This window comes from Rhodnius prolixus, unplaced genomic scaffold, assembly GCF_049639745.1.
Source record: "Rhodnius prolixus isolate KJV_2025 unplaced genomic scaffold, Rpr scaffold_7, whole genome shotgun sequence".
In the NCBI taxonomy this organism is placed as follows: Eukaryota; Metazoa; Arthropoda; class Insecta; order Hemiptera; family Reduviidae; genus Rhodnius; species Rhodnius prolixus.
Genome location: NW_027411582.1, coordinates 4694117 through 4712613, shown reverse-complemented (window position 1 = coordinate 4712613; position 18497 = coordinate 4694117). Strand labels below are relative to the sequence as shown.

At 34.2% G+C, this 18497-nt stretch overlaps 1 long non-coding RNA gene and 1 other non-coding gene across 2 annotated transcripts; one reads left to right on the top strand and one right to left on the bottom strand.

Annotated features, from left to right (window-relative positions):
* The first annotated feature begins 4033 nt into the window (after positions 1 to 4033).
* LOC141447661 (U5 spliceosomal RNA) lies at positions 4034 to 4152 on the top strand. Its single transcript, XR_012454505.1, has one exon. It is a non-coding gene; the product is annotated as a U5 spliceosomal RNA (small nuclear RNA).
* Positions 4153 to 7275: 3123 nt separating this feature from the next.
* LOC141446796 (uncharacterized) lies at positions 7276 to 16705 on the bottom strand. The gene is made up of 2 exons (XR_012453852.1): positions 15868 to 16705; positions 7276 to 7926 (listed from the first exon to the last, which is right to left on the bottom strand). It is a non-coding gene; the product is annotated as an uncharacterized lncRNA (long non-coding RNA).
* Between the last annotated feature and the right edge of the window lie 1792 nt (positions 16706 to 18497).

Genomic DNA, 18497 nt, shown 5'->3' with positions numbered 1-18497 from the left:
ATTTAACGAATTTTAATTTTCTTCCTTTCGCATCAAGTTTATCTAGGTGCCACGGTAGCCGAGCGGTTAAGAGACTAGACCCGCAATGCTAAGATGTATTGTTGGTTTAGTGGGTTCGATTCTCCCCGGTCTAGGTCTTGGATTTTATTTAATGGTAAATATGAGAAATTTATAGTAAAGTATGTTAGGCGGTTATAGGCTAGACCCGCAAAGCTAAGATGTATTGTTGGTTTAGTGGGTTCGATTCCCAGACCCTAGGATTTTATTTAATGGTTAATATGAGAAATTTGCAGTAAAGTATGTTTGCTAGTCGCCTCCGTCCACGACACCTAATTGGTAGTTAGACGTAAAGTCAGCCTAAAAAAATAGGCAATTACTTTACTTTACTATTGCCTTATGATTCCTCCATACTGAAGCCATTTTCAGAGGATAATATGGTTTTAAATTTGGATCTTTTAACTGGGAAATTGTAGGTTAAAGAAATGTTTGCTTTATTGTCTTTGAATGTTATTTTGTTTGTCTACATTTCTTCCCTTTTCAAGCAATTTTAGTAATCGGAGATGGTATAATTGGGGTGGTGGTAGTTAATATGTTGAAACGTATGAGCTAGGAGGCCCTTCCTGTATGGGGATGACCCTTTTACTGCTAGTAATGTGACAATGAACGGAAGTGTGTGTGTGTGTGTGTGTGTGTGTGCACTTGACAATTATAGTGTTTCTTCATTGACTGGATGGGTGGGGCTTTTAGGGCGGAAAGTGGCCGGTAATGGACAATAGGGGACGTTCATTCATCAAAAACTGTGGGGTTAAGTTAGTAGTGAACATGTGCACACATGTCCAAGCGGCCTGACGTCAGTTCTATACAATACCGACTGACTTCCCTCTCCCACCATTCAACCAGCACTGACTGCCAGTTTGACCTGTTGGGTCCTTGTGAACCGCCACCCAGGGATACAATAAAGTTTAAGGGTATACAATAAGTTGGACACACTAAAACCATTGTGGAAAAAAACTACAATTCTAAGTTTGGCTCTTTCAATCAGGCAGAGACGTGTGTGAACATGCACACGAATACTCTTCTCGTAACGTTTTTTTTTTACATTTCTTCAAACTGTAAATTTCTAAATCTCAGTTTATAAAAATGCAAATTACAACAAAATGACGCTTTTAGCGGAACCAAAATCCGTCCACTGAATGTTCAAATAAAAGTTACTAATCTACAATTATTTAAAAGTTTAGAGAAGATCGTGGGGAAGACATTTTCCAAGATCTAGAGATTTACCCCCACCTTTATTGTATAATAAGGAACGCAGATTATACTGATTCTGTACTTTAGACGAAATCCCAGTGACGCCTATATCCCAGAAGTCTCCAAAATCTAATTTTCTTGGGAAACTATTTCATATAAAAACTTGTAGACCACTGTGAGTACAACATATAGAGACAAATTTAAAGAAAGTAGGAAACTGTTTTCCAGATGTCGTCAACATGGTTAAATGTGAGTGTAAGGTGGACAAATATAAGTCTAGTGAGTCTTCAACATGGTTAAATGTGAGTGTAAGGTGGACATATTCAAGTCTAGTGAGTAGTCAACATGGTTAAATTTGAGTGTAAACTGGTCGTATATAAGTCTTGAGAGTTACCAACGTTGTTAAATGTGAGTATAATTTGGGCTTATATAAGTCTTGAGAGTTACCAACATTGTTAAATGTGAGTGTAAGGTGGTCGTATATAAGTCTTGAGAGTTACCAACATGGTTAAATGTGAGTGTAAGGTAGTCGTATATAAGACTGGTAAGTAGTCAACATGGTTAAGTGTGAGTGTAACATAGTTCTATATAAGTCTAGTGAGTCGTAAACATGGTTAAATGTGAGTGGAAGATGATCGTATACAAGTCTTGTGAGTCATCAACTTGGTTAAATATGAGTGTAAGGTGGTCATATATGAGTCTAGTGAGTCGCAACATGGTTAAATGTAAGAGTAAGATGGTCCTATATTAGTGTAGTGAGTTGTAAACATGGTTAAATGTGAATGTAGAAACTGCATTTATGTTTACAGAAATTGCCGCTAGAGTTCTCTACCGGATAGAGTATAAAGTAAGCTTACCGCCTACTTAATGGCGGCTCATAAGCCCATTTCTCTTTAAACTATTTCACGATAAAACAACACAATTTCTCAACTTTTTTGTTTCTGTTAACGATAATTGGGTAAAACATGAAGTATTATTCCAAAAGAAATAATATTTATCGTATTTTTATAGAGATTTTTTTTTTCTTGCTTAAATCGAAAGTTTATCAAATACCTATGGGAGAAATGTTGGAAAAAAATGTTTAAATTAATTATTTCTATGCAATTATCACTTTTGAAGTAGTGGCCAATCACAGTGCAGTACGGTTGCAGGCTGTGGGCGGGTCACGCCTACCTCTAGTGTAGGTCACGCCCCGTCCAATGATAGCGAGTCATGGCTGGTCAAGGCGTAGTTAACAATGGTGCTTCTATACCTTTCACTTATTTTTCTAAATCTTTTATTTTCTCATGTTTTATTAACTTTTTTTTTTATATTTGAGAAATAATATTAATCTTACTTAAATATATGAATAAATTATTCGAAAAAAAAAATCAATCTCAATTTTTAAGAATTTTTCATAAGTTAAGATCGTTTTTTGAATAGTTTTCGCCAATATTCGACAGTTTCACTTTACTTTCTCATGAAAAGAATCTCTAATGAACACTCTCATGACTTTTTCTTACCATAATTTACGAATTGAATTAAATTTTCTTGTAACTTAGAATTGCGTATTAAAAATAAAAAAGAGATCAGTTTAATAATTATGTCGATAGAATGCGACACATTCCCTCTGAACCAAACTATTAATTAAGAAATAATTGCAAGCCAAACTGACATTTAAGCTTAAGTACGCCATTAGACCAGCTTCAAATGAATCCGTTTGGCCAATTCATGGTAAATTACAGGAAAAGCCTTTCTTTGAAATTGCACTTCCGGCGTATTGATTTCCTATCTTCTTGGAAGTTTGGTTAGAAATTTAATAAGCAAATACTTGGAGGTAGTATAACCTTAAAATATGTGAAATGGAAGTTAGAATATCTTAGTTAAACCCTTGTACGAGTGAATGATTAAATCAATTTGATTATCGATTAAATTTGAAATTTAGTTCACTAATTAATTATCATATGATTGAAAATTCGATTAATTTCGCTGATTAAATTCTGATTAAATTTTAAAAAGAAACTTCTATAAATCGAGAAGGAGGGAAATAGGAAATGAAGTTTCATTCCTTCTTTTAAGATCTTATTTCTGTGGAATCTTGAGTTAGGTCAGTTATAAATACAAAATCTTAACGTCAACGTTACTAGCTGCACTTTGTTCTTCTTCAAGGCTAAAAAACAAAAACGAGTGGTCTGCCTGGGTGTTTAAAAAAACTGTAATGGAGACTGTAATGAGAGATTACTCACAATTCGAGTTAAAAATAATATACACTTTGGTATTTAAAGTTTGGTAAAAACCGGAGTAGTTTTCGCTAATGTTGTATATGTATAATAACAAGGTACCTATTATTCAAATTTCAGAGCTAAACTGAAAACTAGTTTTTATGATAAATATTTATAATTTCAATTTAAGTTAAATTTTTTATTACTACCTATATATACATATTTGATAGGAATTTAACCGGAAGAGGAAATAAAAACGATTTAAGTGGACAATAATTCTTTTCCGTTCTCAGATTATTTAAGGTAGATCAATAATCCGGTGGCCACACTAGCGCTACCTACCAGAGCCTGCTTGACACCCGCTTGCTTTTATTATTCTATCTTATATATTACAAACTATTATTCATAATAATGAACATTTTCTGTATTTTTTAATTACCGATGGAACATTTGAAATAAAAACACGGCATTTTTATGATTGCAACCATCATGTTAGAGAGAAATAATAACTGATTTCAAGCCTACCTTCTCGAGCTATCTAAATGAGTTTGGCTACACATAGGTGGAAGTAGAGTTGAGGTTCGTTACTCTGGTCTCTCTTCAAAACGAATAAATCTTTCGCCTTTTACTAAAGATTTCCGTGGAGAGGGACTACTTGATGAGTCTAAATCTAATTTTTTGACATGGCTTTGTCGTAAGATAGAGCCGCAAAAATATTTCAACAAATATGAGGAGTTTCCACAACGTTTGCAGCTCAAGTTATTAAGTAGTCTTGACTTCCAACAATTTGTAGGTAAGTTCTAGTCTAAAGAACTTCGCTTCAGATTCTGTGGTATCCAACCGTAAGATTGAACTGAATTTGATAATCATGCATGTAAGTACATAGTCAGCGAGACAATAAATAACGTATTTCGAACCCGACGGATAAATTGCTAATTTAATAGCTAGACCTAAAATGATGTTTTCTCCGAAACTAATCGACATCTGGTCACAGATCTGTGCTACCTTTATTAACCACAATATATTTCTGAGGAATCTAGAGATTTGATCAGATTAAAATCTCAACGCTGTTTCCAACTATTTTGAGTTCATCTTCAGGAGATTAGAATTTTTGAAGGAATGTTTGCAAAATTGCCTTATAACGTGATTTTTTTTTTACTGAACTCATGTCGGGTCTAAAAACATTTATTCGACTACGCTATTAATGTTATAAATTTTTGCTATAAAACGTGGAAAAAGGGGGGGAAAAAACCTTTTAAAAGTATTATTTCAGATTAAAAGTACCGTGCCTATGTTATACATTATTATTCGGCAATTTATTGTTATTTTAATTGGCAATTCAGTAGACTGGCACTTTTTGAACAGGGATGCTACAAAGCAATTGGGTACAGTGTATGATTCTGGTTCAAGGATGTGATTCAAATGATTTGGGCTGTTTTCTAGAAATTAAGTGGAACTTCTGCTAACGTTATTTCCGGTTGCCAATTGAAATATATAAGGTGTGTACTATGTTTATTTATTTATTTTTTTTTAACTTCGAGAGTGTTTACATACATATGGACAATTTTTTTTTAAAAATCTGATCGCTCTATACACACTATCTAACCTTATCTGATGAGTAAAACTTTAAAGAAAAAGCAAGTATTTTGTTTGCACGGAGGGCAATTTGTCTCTTTTGTGTCTTAAGATTGCAAGTAGACTGCTGTTCAGGTAATGTTCAGGAGTAGACGCAAGCGCCATCTCTTAGCGCACAACTGAACTATAGTGCTATGCTGTAATTACCACAAATAGTCCACAAATCTTAACAATAAATGCCGTTTATCGTGAACAATATAGTGTGATTATTTTAACTAAAAACATATTTAACTATTTTAAAATTACTATTCAATTTATTTATATAGGAAATAACGTTGGACATACTAAATTTTCTGTGGTGCAACCTACCCATAAAATCAATTGGAAAAAATGCACCCAAAATTTTTGCTGTAAATTCTAAGATTCTGAATTCCACGCGTACATTTTTTTTTTTTAATTGTTTCCCAATATTGCCAATTTCAGTCATTTTGTACCGAGCTTTCGACCTAGGGACTGGGTCATCTTCAGGGCTCTATGCTATTTTTTACAATTACAATATTGTTTACATGGTTATTGTAAAGGTTGGTGTGTCCTCTGTTCTGTCTGCTTAGGAACTCCATAACTTCATCCAAATTTCAAATTATTCACAAAATAAAACAAATAATAATAGAAATGTAAAACTATATCACTCTGGTGTGAACCCATTATGAACTTCAACCTTGTACCCTTTCTAACAATGGTTATGGCTTGGTTAGATTATAGAATCTTTAAGGAGAACTACCCTAAAGAGTGTGCATTTTACACTATTCTAGTGCTGCACGAGACCGAGACGAGGCGAGACTTTTTGCAGTCTCGATCTCGGTCTCGGTCTCGGTCGCTCAAGTCTCGGTCTCGGTCTCGTCGAGATATCTCGGTCTCGGTTTTTTTTGAATTTTTGTTCAAGTATTAAAAGCGGTTTGCTATTAATAATCTTTTCAAAAAATGTTATTATTTTTTAATAATTATTTTAATTTATATATTGGTAATGAAAATGTGTGTAAAAGAAGACAACTACTTACACTTCAATGCATCATATGTTACTATTACTGTTATATATCTTTATATAATTTCAAAAAGATGTTAAAAACGCGCCAAATGAAAGACCCAAATAACATATCTGCCTGCTATAACAAGTCGATTCGTGAAATAAAAAATAAACCTCCCAACAAACTTCCCGCTCCATTAGTTATGGCTGTTGGTGAAGATAAAGAATCTGGCGATTCACCTTTTGACGACGACGACGACGACTGCATCAATATTTTTGCACCATTTGCTCAAAAATCAGCAAATAATACCGAAGAATGGAAGACAGAAATAATTACACCAAATTAGACCAAGCACCATTGGACGTTGACATTTTAGAATGGTGGAAAACACTTGAGAATTCCTTCAAAAATTTGTCTAGAATGGCGAAAGATATTTTTAGTATCTGTGCAACTTCAGTGCCATCGGAAAGATTATTTTCGCAAGCTGCGATGATAATGACCAATAGAAGATCTTCTCTAACTTCTGTCTCAGTAAAAGCTCTTTTATGTATCAATGCTTGGGCAAAGTGTATCTTAAAAACGAAAATTTGTGGCAATATTTTTTAGGTGCATAGATAGTCTTTTTTTTCAAATTCATTAATTCTAAAATTCTAAAATATAATTCAAATAATATCTAAGTTCAAAGTATTAGATTATTAATAGTGAAATTTATGAAATTGAATTAATGAATGATATGAATAGTGAAATTTAGTGAATTTATGTAAAAATTAGGTAATTCGAAGGGGGCCGCCACGGTAACCGAGCGGTGCGAGACCTGCGAAGCTAATGTGTATTGTGGTACTGGGTTCGATTCCCGGTCTTAGGCCTTAGATTTTATTTAATGGTTAATATGAGAAATTTACAGTAAAGTATGTTTGCTAGTCGCCTCCGTCCGCGACACCTAATTGGTAGTTGGACGTAAAACCCCGCCTGAAAAAATAGTCGATTACTTTACTTTGCTTACTTTACTTATGTAATTCGAAGTCAAATAGATGTAGTAATATTGGACATATATATTAAAATCGTATCTTTTAATAATTAATTCAATACCCGTAAGGATTATTTATTAATTAAGAACACAATTTTATAATTTTGTAGCTAAAAATTAATAATTGAAAAACCGAGACGAGACCGAGATTTCTCGACGAGATATATATCATGTCTCGATCTCGGTTGCTCAAGTCTCGTCTTGGTCTCGTTTCTCGTGCAGCGCTACACTATTCAATATGAAAATTGATTAAAATTTATCGGCTAGTGTTACATATGCAGTAATAATTGTCCGCCGGAAATATCCATTAACCAAGGTAATATTATTTCAAACAGCAGAGGATTGGAAAATCCTACCTATCTTCATCAAGTTCATCCAGGTCAGCAAGATGTAATTGTATCTCGACTGCTGTTTCGCCTATTTTTGCACTGAGCTTAATGTTAGGGGTGAGTCAAAATCATGAGCAAGCTACATGAATGGACCTATTATTAGGTCTAACCCAACGAACCTACACTGTACACCCCTACATACAGCGTAAGATATACCACTGGGCTCATGTGACTTGCTAAGGTTTCAAATCTAATTGATCTACATGCGTTCATGTTTTACATAGGTACCTCCAACATTGCAGCGGTCGACAAGTAGCCTACATTAAACTACATTTTTTCTTAATAAAACAAGCAAATAGTATTTCAAAATGAAGTACTTAGAATAATTTACCTTATTTACCATTCAATTATAATTTCTAGGCTATTATTTATTGATAATTTCTGAGAGTATTCAAGAAGTGGATGATCACATAATGTATATTGATCTTCTTTAATTCAGGTAGAAACTGAATATAGTGTACCTTAAAAAAAAATTAAAATTTATTTCAATATTAATGTTAGTTAATTATTGGAAGAAATGATCATTCTAAAGAAATTAATTAAAATATGAAATTTATAGCGCAGTCTGGTAGCGATGTGTGGAACTACGGTGACCAAAAGCGTGCATTGCCAGTAACAGTTTAGCTGCAGACAGGGGACATCTACGTGATGTGTAGTGCAAGCGCGTGACCTTGATTAACTAACTGCATAGTTTAATTCAAAATATCAAATATCTAGTTTCTACGTAAACACGATTTTCTTTTACTTCAATACTCGAGTTAAAGGGATGGGATTAGCTATTTGGTTAGTGTATTGGATTTCTACGCGGAGGCCTCGGGTTCGAATCCAGCTGCTGGCGCTTAGATTTTATCTTACTAGGAGCTTTTTAGAGCTCACTGTATGGGGGATGGACAGTGTTGTCTGTAACAAGAGGACACTGTCCGGAGGCCGGCAGTGCACTGGGTAAAGTCCAAGGGCGCCAATGACCTGGTAAAATAGTAATTGGAAAGAAATGAACTCCTCAAAGAGAGAGGGCAATTTGCTTCCTTACAGGTAGAAAAAAGGTATTGTCTTTGTGCGGACTGATTTACGACGGGGCGCAATGTTGACACCGTGCAGCCTAAATGGCGTCCGTCCTCTTGGCACATTTGGTCTCCATATGGACTGGACATTTCCAGAGCTTCCCCCCCCCCAAGCACTTAGTTCGGCTACTTTGTGTATTATGGCCCATGGCACAAATTATAGTTACACTATTCTTTTATTACAGTCATTGTCGGTATGTCCTTTATGGGTATACTTTCGCCTCAATGGTCTGCACAAAACATAGTGTGGCGCTTCTCATGACGATTGGCTGAGAAGGTTGAATGAACGACCATATTAGGAACACCTTTGTCGCCGTTTAATGTTCAAACAGTGCGTTCAACTGATGTGTTCACCTCAATTACGCATCAAAACTCAATTTGAGCATTAAAAATAAATCCTGGTATGAACACTCTCAAGACTTCCTCTTTAAAAAAAAAAAAATCCCGGAAATTCCTCGGAAAAAATTATTTAAATAAAAAAAAATTGTCTACGTCACCAATCAAACCATTCATTCACACAGACCTAAACAGTTCCTTACGTCACACAAGTTGCTGAATAACATACACGATACAGGAAATTCCATCTTAACTCATCACAATCCACTGGTACAACATCTATCTTCGAGAACATTTCCAGACAACACTTCTAGACGTCTTAAAAGACAGTGGCCTCGCGATCTCCTCTCTGATGACGACAGTCAGTAGAATGTAAAATGTTATTGGGTAACCGCAGAGTAACTTCTACACAATGAGTGTGTGATGTGTTGTTTATTATTATCATTGTTGCTTATAAAGTAATAAAATGCATTGATTACATCTAAATAAATTATCAAAATAATAATAGTAATAATAATAATAACGGGAAGGAGGGAAGGGATTAGCTATGAGGTTAGCATACTGGACTCCCACGCGGAGGTCCCGGGTTCGAATCCAGCAGCTGACCCATTAGATTTTCTCTTCCTAGGAGCTTCTTACAGCTCACTGTCCGGTGATGGACAGTGTTGTCTGTAACGAGAGAACACTGTCCGGAGGCCGGCAGTGCACTGGAAAAAGCTCCGGGCGCTAATGACCTCAGCTGTTGATGCGCCAAAAAAAAAAAAAAAAAAAATAACGGGAAGGGGCCGAGGTGCCCGCGATGCCGAGAAAGGCTGACAGTGTCGCACGTGTTGGAAGGGTGTCAGGCACTGCGAACTCAGAGGGAATCAGCAGGCCTGCCACATGACAAACGCGCAATTCTTCGAGAGGGTTCTCCTTATGTAAGGAGGCTATTTGATTTCTTGAAAAACATAAATTATTATAATAAAATTTAGGTATAGATTAGGTTAGTTTAGTTTAGAAATTTTAAAGGGGAAAGGAATATCGAGTACTTTCCCCTTGTATGACTGAGTAGTATGTTGTGTTTAATAGCGTGAGTGTATTTATTGGTATGAATGATTTTATTAGCGTGAGTGTATTTATTGCGAGAATGTTGGTACGAATGTTAGATTTAGGCTTTTAATCCGGGGTTAAAAGAAATTTATAAAAGTATTTCAACCCCCCTTAGGTTTAAATTCATTTAGGATTGGGTCCCACTTTTAGAGTGTGCAGGAACATTTGTTAAAAGTACTGCACACTCGAGTTAGATTCTACGGAAATAGCCTCCTTACGTTTAGACTATATACTTGAAGCGGATAAGGCATCGTGATTATATAGTATATATGTTTAGTTGAAGCTAAACCCAAATTAAAACTGTCCGGTAGGACATTAAAACTGTCCGGTAGGACAGTTGTATAAGGGTTGATCGTCAAAAACTGCACGAAAAAGCGTAACGTTGAAAAACACCCAACTTTGACAATTTTTTTCTCTTTTTCTATAAAAGATAAAATTCCCAAATTTTCTTTAAATTATAGGGCAAACCCTCCTTTATAACTGTAATTTTTTTGCAACAACCCAGATCTAATAGGTTTCGAGAAAAAAGTTGCCAAAAATGAGCAAAAACCGCTTTTTCAAAAAATGTTCTTGTTCTTGTTGTTACCTTTTTTGTAAACAACGTAGCGCCTAAACGCGCGAACCGATTTTCATGAATGAGGTGTCATTCGATTCGGAATTTTATGTAGATGTGCCTTTTGGGGGTCTCGACGCTGTACATTAAACAAGAGAGGAGTTAGCCCCCTTAATGTAAGGCCCCCTCCAAAATTATTATTACTAATTACTCTGTAAATCTTGGCCCGATTTTAATAAAATTTGGTAGGATGATAGGGTTAGGGCTCCCCTACGTAACATTAAAGCGGCGATCAGCTCTTACATTTGTTGAGGGGAAGTATAGCAATCGTTGCAAATTATCGACACGTGAACCGATTTTCATGAATGAAGTGTCATTCGAATCGAAATTTTGTACAGATTTGCACTTTAAAAGTCTCGACGCCGTGCCTCATAAGGAGGGGAGTTTGCCCCACCCAAATAAGGCCCTTTCTAAAACTATTATTACCAATATTTCTATAACGCTAAATCCGATTTTGATAAAATTCAGCTCGAATAAGTGGTTAAAGCTCCTCTACGTTGCTGATGCTCTTGCACCTACTAAGAGGAAGTACTGCAATCGTTTAAATTATCAATGAGTGAACCGATTTAAATCAATGAATTGTCGTTCGATTAAAAAATCTTTGCCTCTTTGCCTTTTAGGGAGAAGTACTGCAATCGTAGTTTATTTTTCTTACTCCTCTTAAAAGGAAGTACTGAAATCGCAGTTTAATTTTGCTATTTACGTACAAATACCTTCCTATGTTATTCAAAACGCTTTTTCAAAAAAATTGTTATTGAGGATGGTTTGGGGGAACGCAACTATAATCATTCTTTAAAAAGATCTCTCCAGTGGTAGTTACGGTTCCGACTTAACACCTTATCAGATTATAATGATAGAATTGCTTATTCCAAATTTTAAAAAAATCTGTAAAGAAGATATGTAACTTTGTAAAATAGACAAAAAGGAAAATCTATCCAAAAGGTACAAAAATCTCCTTAACAAAAACTTACAGTTTAAAATGTTAAGTATAAGGGTTGATTAAACGCCAAAAGGTACACAAATCAGCGTGTACCCAACATTTCATTAATACTTCATTGATAGTCAAGTAATTCTACTGCATTAATTTTCGTTAATAAGTTATTTTTTAGAATTTATTAGATGTCACAGACCCTTATGCTGGCCACTTCATTTATAATATTTTTTGTTATAATTATGATAAATCACATATATATGTACATGCATGTTAAAGTAGAACAAGACAAAGTTAGAGTAGGCTACTGTCTTGAATTCGTCTTACCGAAATATTCGTGAGCACAAATAACACACAGTTAATAACAAGTAGATCATTCAACAACAATTATTGATTTCTCAATTGTAATTTAATTTAGTCCCCCTAATTTTACTTATAGTAAAATGCTGGAATAATTAGCTGTCCTAAAAATATGTATATCTACATATATATGAACAAGCATGTTAAAGTAGAAAAATACAAAGTTAGAGTAGGCTACTATCTTGAATTCGTCTTACCGATATTACATATATACAACATTGTGGGATGAATACCTAGATTGAGAATGTAATTGAAACTATATTATTTGCGATAAAGCCAGATAATTATTATCTATTATTATAAACGTTTGACTACTTCATAAAATAACAATTGCTTTAATCAAAGAATGAACTTAAACCGACGATTTTTATTTAAAAATAAAAATAAATAAATGAAATAAACAAAATCATTGATGTAAGTTTTTTATAAAAAAAAGTTTTGAATTTTTTAGCCTCATAATTTTTTTTTATTTTTTGTAACGTTTTTCTTTTTAACCTGTAATTAATAGTTTGATTGTTATAAATAACTAGATATTACAGTCAATCTACAGTGCTACTTGAACATATTATATTTTGTAGACGAAAATGGCCAGCATAAGGGTCTGTGACATCTAATAAATTCTAAAAAATAACTTATTAACGAAAATTAATGCAGTAGAATTACTTGACTATTAATGAAGTATTAATGAAATGTTGGGTACACGCTGATTTGTGTACCTTTTGGCGTTTAATCAACCCTTATACTTAACATTTTAAACTGTAAGTTTTTGTTAAGGAGTAATTTACTTTTAAGGAAGGGACTAGCTATGCGGTTAGCGTACTGGACTCCCACGCGGAGGTCCCGGGTTCGAATCCAGCTGCTGATTTTCTCTTCCTAGGAGCTTCTTACAGCTCACTGTCCGATGATGGGACGGTGTTGTCTGTAACGAGAGAACACTGTCCGGAGGCCGGGCAGTGCACTGAAAAAAGCTCCGGGCGCCAATAACCTTAGATGTTGACGCGCCTTAAATCATTAAAAAAAAAGAAGAAGAAAATTCTCTAAATAGGAAAACTACATCCAGTACCACTTTCAGATCTTTGCTACGCATTTTCTCTCTCTCCTCTTTATAATATAGAGTCGTACACTATACTGAAATGGTACTTTAGAGTGAAGAATACCCATCTCTCCTATCTTGAAACGCACGCCTCTTTAACCTAAATGATCTTAGAAAATTTTCTCAAATAAAGGTTTTTAGACCACCACCTGAATAATCAATCTTACTGAATCTCTGACCGGTTTTGGACTTTCTTCCATCATCAGAGGTTAATCAGAGGTTTGGTGTAGAGTATTTGACTTCAACTGAGGGAGGGAGATAACGTTTAAGGTATTTAGATGTTAATCAATAAAGAAACTTTTTTTTCTTACCAATTAAAAGTAATGAAACATTCTGCTTGAAATTTTGGGGAATTTTCCCAAAACGGTTCAAACAATTTCCTTTAAACATCAAAATGCTACTTAGGGAAACTAAACATTGCTATTTCCGTTGAAAATGACATACTTCCCTTACCGCAATATCCAATAAGATAAATTAATATATAGATAACAAATTGCTAATTTAAAATTATTCACATAATTTATAGCCTATCGAGTGAACATTAAGTTTCAACTAGATAATCGTAGTTAACTCTATAATCAACAGTAGTTGGCTGAAAATATGTAATCGATTACTAAACTCGATTAGCACTTAATCTCAAATTGCCTATTCACGTTTGGATCGTACAATTTATAACTTATTTCTATAATTAAACTAAATGAAGATAATCTCAGCCTTGCTGGTAACTTTATTAAAAATTATTTAGATGTTTTTTATATTTGATCGCTGTAATTTTCATATTTGAAATTATATTTGCCTTTCCTATCTTAATTATACGTATATATAAATAAAGAAGTATGTAATTTTATTTGATTGGCCGCCCTGTCCACCACCATAATCACTACCGGTTATCTTGCTTCCTTCTATTTTAGTACCGTTTATTTCAGTAACTCTTCTTGGCAATTCATACTCACAAGACTTCCTCTTAAAACATGGAAAATAATTTTTTAGATTTTCCATGATTCGAAATTTTAGCCGCATATTTACGTATTTTGCTGTAAGAGGAATATTTTATATGAGGACGGTAAAAGCAAGGAATGTCCAGGAATGGCACGTTAGGGAGTAAACCCAAAAAAATATTGCCCTCAAGATTTCACGAAAAAAATGGCCATTTATAATAAGACGCTACTTATTTCCGGCGCATCGACTACTTAGGCTGGAAACATAGTGGAGCGGCTAGCAAAGCGGCGAAAACAAACACAAGTTAACATATGGGACGCGTATAATAGTGGAGAGCAAAGCGAAGATAGAGCAACGCTATCTATAGAGAGTGTTTGTTTTCGCTGCTTTGCTCTTCGCTATCATCGCCGCCTTGCTCGCCGCTCCACTATGTTTCCAGCCTTAGGGTACGTTCACAACGGAGCTGTGAGCATAGATGATAGCGGAGATGATAGCAGTGATGCATCAGCGCTTATAGAATAACCTAGTACATTCTTATGTGAGCGTGCACAACGAAGCTTCGACTAGTGACACATACGCGCTGCTATAAACGAGCATAGATGATAGTATTGAATTTTTCATTTTTCTGCTAGCTGAACTCCAGTATCGGAGCTTCAAAATGGAGGTAGAAAAATTAATTAGTGCTGTCTTTACTCATTATTTTTGGTTATTATTTTATTATTTACTTTTAAACAATATTTTGTTTTTTAAATCGTGCTTACATTTATTTTCATGTGTATTTATTTGTTTTTCCTCAATATAACCTTACCTCAGAGTTATCACTAGTTTTTCTTCTATAGTTATAGGATTTCCATGACAATTTTTCCTACGTTTTCTTAATTTTGACCTTATTTTTTATAAAATATAGTCGAATGTGGGTGGACCCATCCTCACATATTCAAAAAAACGATCCGGATAATTTCTAAGTTCCTTATATAAATAGTGAAATTCACCCAAAGTACTTCGTTTTTTATTTATGGTATGTACATGATATTTTCTACATCTTTTTTTTTTTAAATATACCATTTCGTTGCTGGTGAACATAAAAACTCTTCTTCACTACTCGACATGTTGCATGTATCACAGCTCCGTTGTGCACACTAATCAGCGATTATATTTTACTCTATCAGTTATCATCTCTGCTATCATCTATACTCACAGCTCCGTTGTAAACGTACCCTTAGGGTGATAGGCCCTTTTATTGCTATTTTCTTCTTTTTTTTTTTAATAAAAGAACTGCTTTTGAACTATTCAAAAGTAGGCGTGTCAAAAAATCTGAGCTCATTGGCGCCCAGAGCTTTTTTTTTTAAAGTGCACTGTCAGCTTCCGGACAGTTTACTCTCGTTACACACAACATTATCCATTATCACCGGACATTGAGTTGTAAGAAGCTCCTCCGTATAGAAAATCTAACGGCTTGCAGCTGGATTCGAACCTGGTATTTCCGTGTGGAAATCTAGTTAACGTTTACCACTGAATTAATCGTCTCCTTATTATTAATAGCATTACAATTTTTTTCACGGAACACAAAAGGCGAATCTATGGGGGAACAGTCTAATGAGAACCATTGGTTTTACCTTACAATTTCAATTTTACTATCTTCCAACTCTGGGAGTAGCTGTATCTTTTTGTTTTTATGAGTAATTTAGTCACGTAAATCTTTTGTAATTTGAGTAAATTAACTCGCTTATACTTGAAGTAAAATAAATAATCGATGCTGATAGTAGCCGAAATTCTAAACTAGCGCTAAAAACAATCATTGCAAGCAGGCTTTTATTAAATTTTGGAGGCACTTGATATCATTAATATTTTCACAGCGAAAGCAGCCTCATCATTTATCATCTTTTACGTAGAGCTAATTCTGTGGCTATAATTCCAAGTTTATAGAACATTTTTCAAGCGACAGTAGAGGAAGTGGTGGTTTGTTTTTTGACTTACCCTTTGCTAGACATTCCAAAAAATTGTATTGCTTTCTCTGGTAATTGTTAGCTTTATATCTTAGTCTTGCACTATTGTCTTCAAATTTACTCTCCTCCAACCACCAGATGAGGAACCTTCAATTTTATAGAAAAAACTGAAAGTGGTGCCTCTGATTTGAATTAATTTACTATTGAAGGAGTTGATCCACTAAGAGAAATAAGAACAACCACTATGATGATGAATTCTTATTATTTTATTTTATTCTCATCAACATGGGTTAAGGCAGTCAAAAGAACACAACGCTATATGAATATAAAACAAAAACCTCTAACTTCAATATTTTTTTTACATTCAATATATCACACATATGTATGTTTTATCATCTGTCCGTATTATTATAATTATTTAATAAATAATATGATTTTAAACAATTAAAATATTCGCCCACACTATCAATCAATCAATTTCAAATTATAACAATAAATGCAAAATATTCCCTAATTTAGACGTTTCAGTAACCAAAATTATTGGTTTTTCAAATTCTGTTCGAAACACATAGAAAATGAAGTGATTTTAACGTTAATTAATCGAAATTTTTCAAAAATGTATATTTTTCTTAATATTTTTTTTTTTAAATACAGCTTCTTTAATTATTCATAACATTGAAAAGTAAAATGGCCATCAAAATGATTCCAACTGCATTGTCTTTATAGCAAATTATATTTAAATAAACTTTGTACAATTACATGTTTTGCTAATAATTTGAAAAGATACAAAACATTTAATTAGGATTTTTTATAAAAAAAAAAAAAGCAAAACAAAAATTTTTTGATCAATGGTATCGACCTCTAAATATTAATCGATTTTGCTTTATTTCGAACGAAACTTTTTGTATTTTCCGCCTGGCGCTCTTTAAAATTTAAAAGTCTTCATTTTTTGAAACACCCTAGTGAGAAGCATTCCTCTAAGTCAGCGTTTACAAACCTTTTTTTTTTTTTCTGGCTCGCGTACCATTTGGATCATGCTAAATAGTAACACTTCGTAAAAATGATTATTATTTCGTGAAATCTTGGAACGTCGTAGTAGCAGGAATGTGCGGGTGCTCACACCCAGATTTTTTTTTATTTCAATTTTATTTATTTATTTTTATAAATGTGAGAATTACAATTAGCAGTTTGTATTTTCTCAAAACAATATTTCTTCTCCCCCACCACACACGAAATCTTTATTCACTAAATAAATAGTTTTTGGTTATTATGGTCCACAGAAAAAAAGTGGGCTGCTAGAAGCAGATGTATTTGAGAAAAATCTTGTTCGTTAACAGTTTGTGTACATATTTAATGTGAAGGATAAGAATGGTCGGTCGGTCGGTCGTTATACGAACCCTGTAATCATTGTAGGCACAATTTCTCTAGAAGGTGTTTGTTCTTGGCGAGTAGAACTACACCTGAAGCCTGTAATTAAGTTTTGTGTGTGTATGAGATAGGGTAGGAGTTGGGTGAAGCGGAGGGGAATTGCTGCTGGCGGCTAAACTAGAACTTCTCTCTCACTCGCTCACGCTCTAAGGTGTGTGTGTGTGTGTGTGTGTGGAGTAGTTCGGGCCTCGATATATTCTATCGATACCTCTTCAGCTAGTAGAGAGTGGATGCTATGATCAAGGAGGCCGTGTTTGTTCTGCCTCAGTATAATATCCACCTTTACTAGAGCCACTCCAGGATCTTCTCGTTCTATATTATTCAATCTACCACCTTCCCTTCTACCGCCAAAAAAAAAAACATAAGATTTTATTAGTGGATACCCATACCTGCACATCATCCTTGTTCTTCATCAGCACAGCCTTATAGATACGTCATCGCCACAGCCACATCTATCAATATCTCTTCACTCTATCTCTCTCACCATGTCGGCACTGCCAAAAAATCCTCCGCTACAAAAGCCAGAAAACAGCTGGTTATTCTACACCCAGTGTTGCCATTATCTATATATTTTTTTTCTGTTGGTACAAAACTTTGCTAATCATTTTAAAACCTTTGGTCAATTAAAAAGATAAATAAATAATAATTATATATTCTCATTTTTTTTTTTAAATTTCAGACTCTAATTTATCTCTTAGAATAAATATTTACTTTATTTAAAAACAAGTTTTTTAACTATTCTTCTCTTGCGATCCTTAACAGGAAGTTAGTCTTTTATATCGATTTTTTTCAATTCGTGTTTTCATTTGTGACCAACGGTTTTTTCATTAATCTTTGTGTGTAGATCTACATATTTTTAGTTGAAACATTTTTTGATTAAAAAAAAAAAATCGATGTAGAGATCGATTCCCGGTGAAAACTCCAGACATTGCGTTCTGGACAGAAAATAAACACACACACACACACACACACAGTGAGGTGAAAACTAATGTTTGTAAAGGTGTAAAACATGACAGAACCACCAACAGTTTGGATGCTGTTAGGTTAAGGTGTGTTTTTATGAAGAACAATCAACCACAGCAGCAGGTGTTAGAAATGGAAAGATCTAAACTACTAGGCTCATCTTAGGTCATCACTTTAAAGGATAGGAAAAGAAAGAAAGAAAAAAAAGTCTAGCAAATTATATGTACGAAGGGGAGCAGGGTACCCCGGGAATTGTGTTAACAAGGGGCC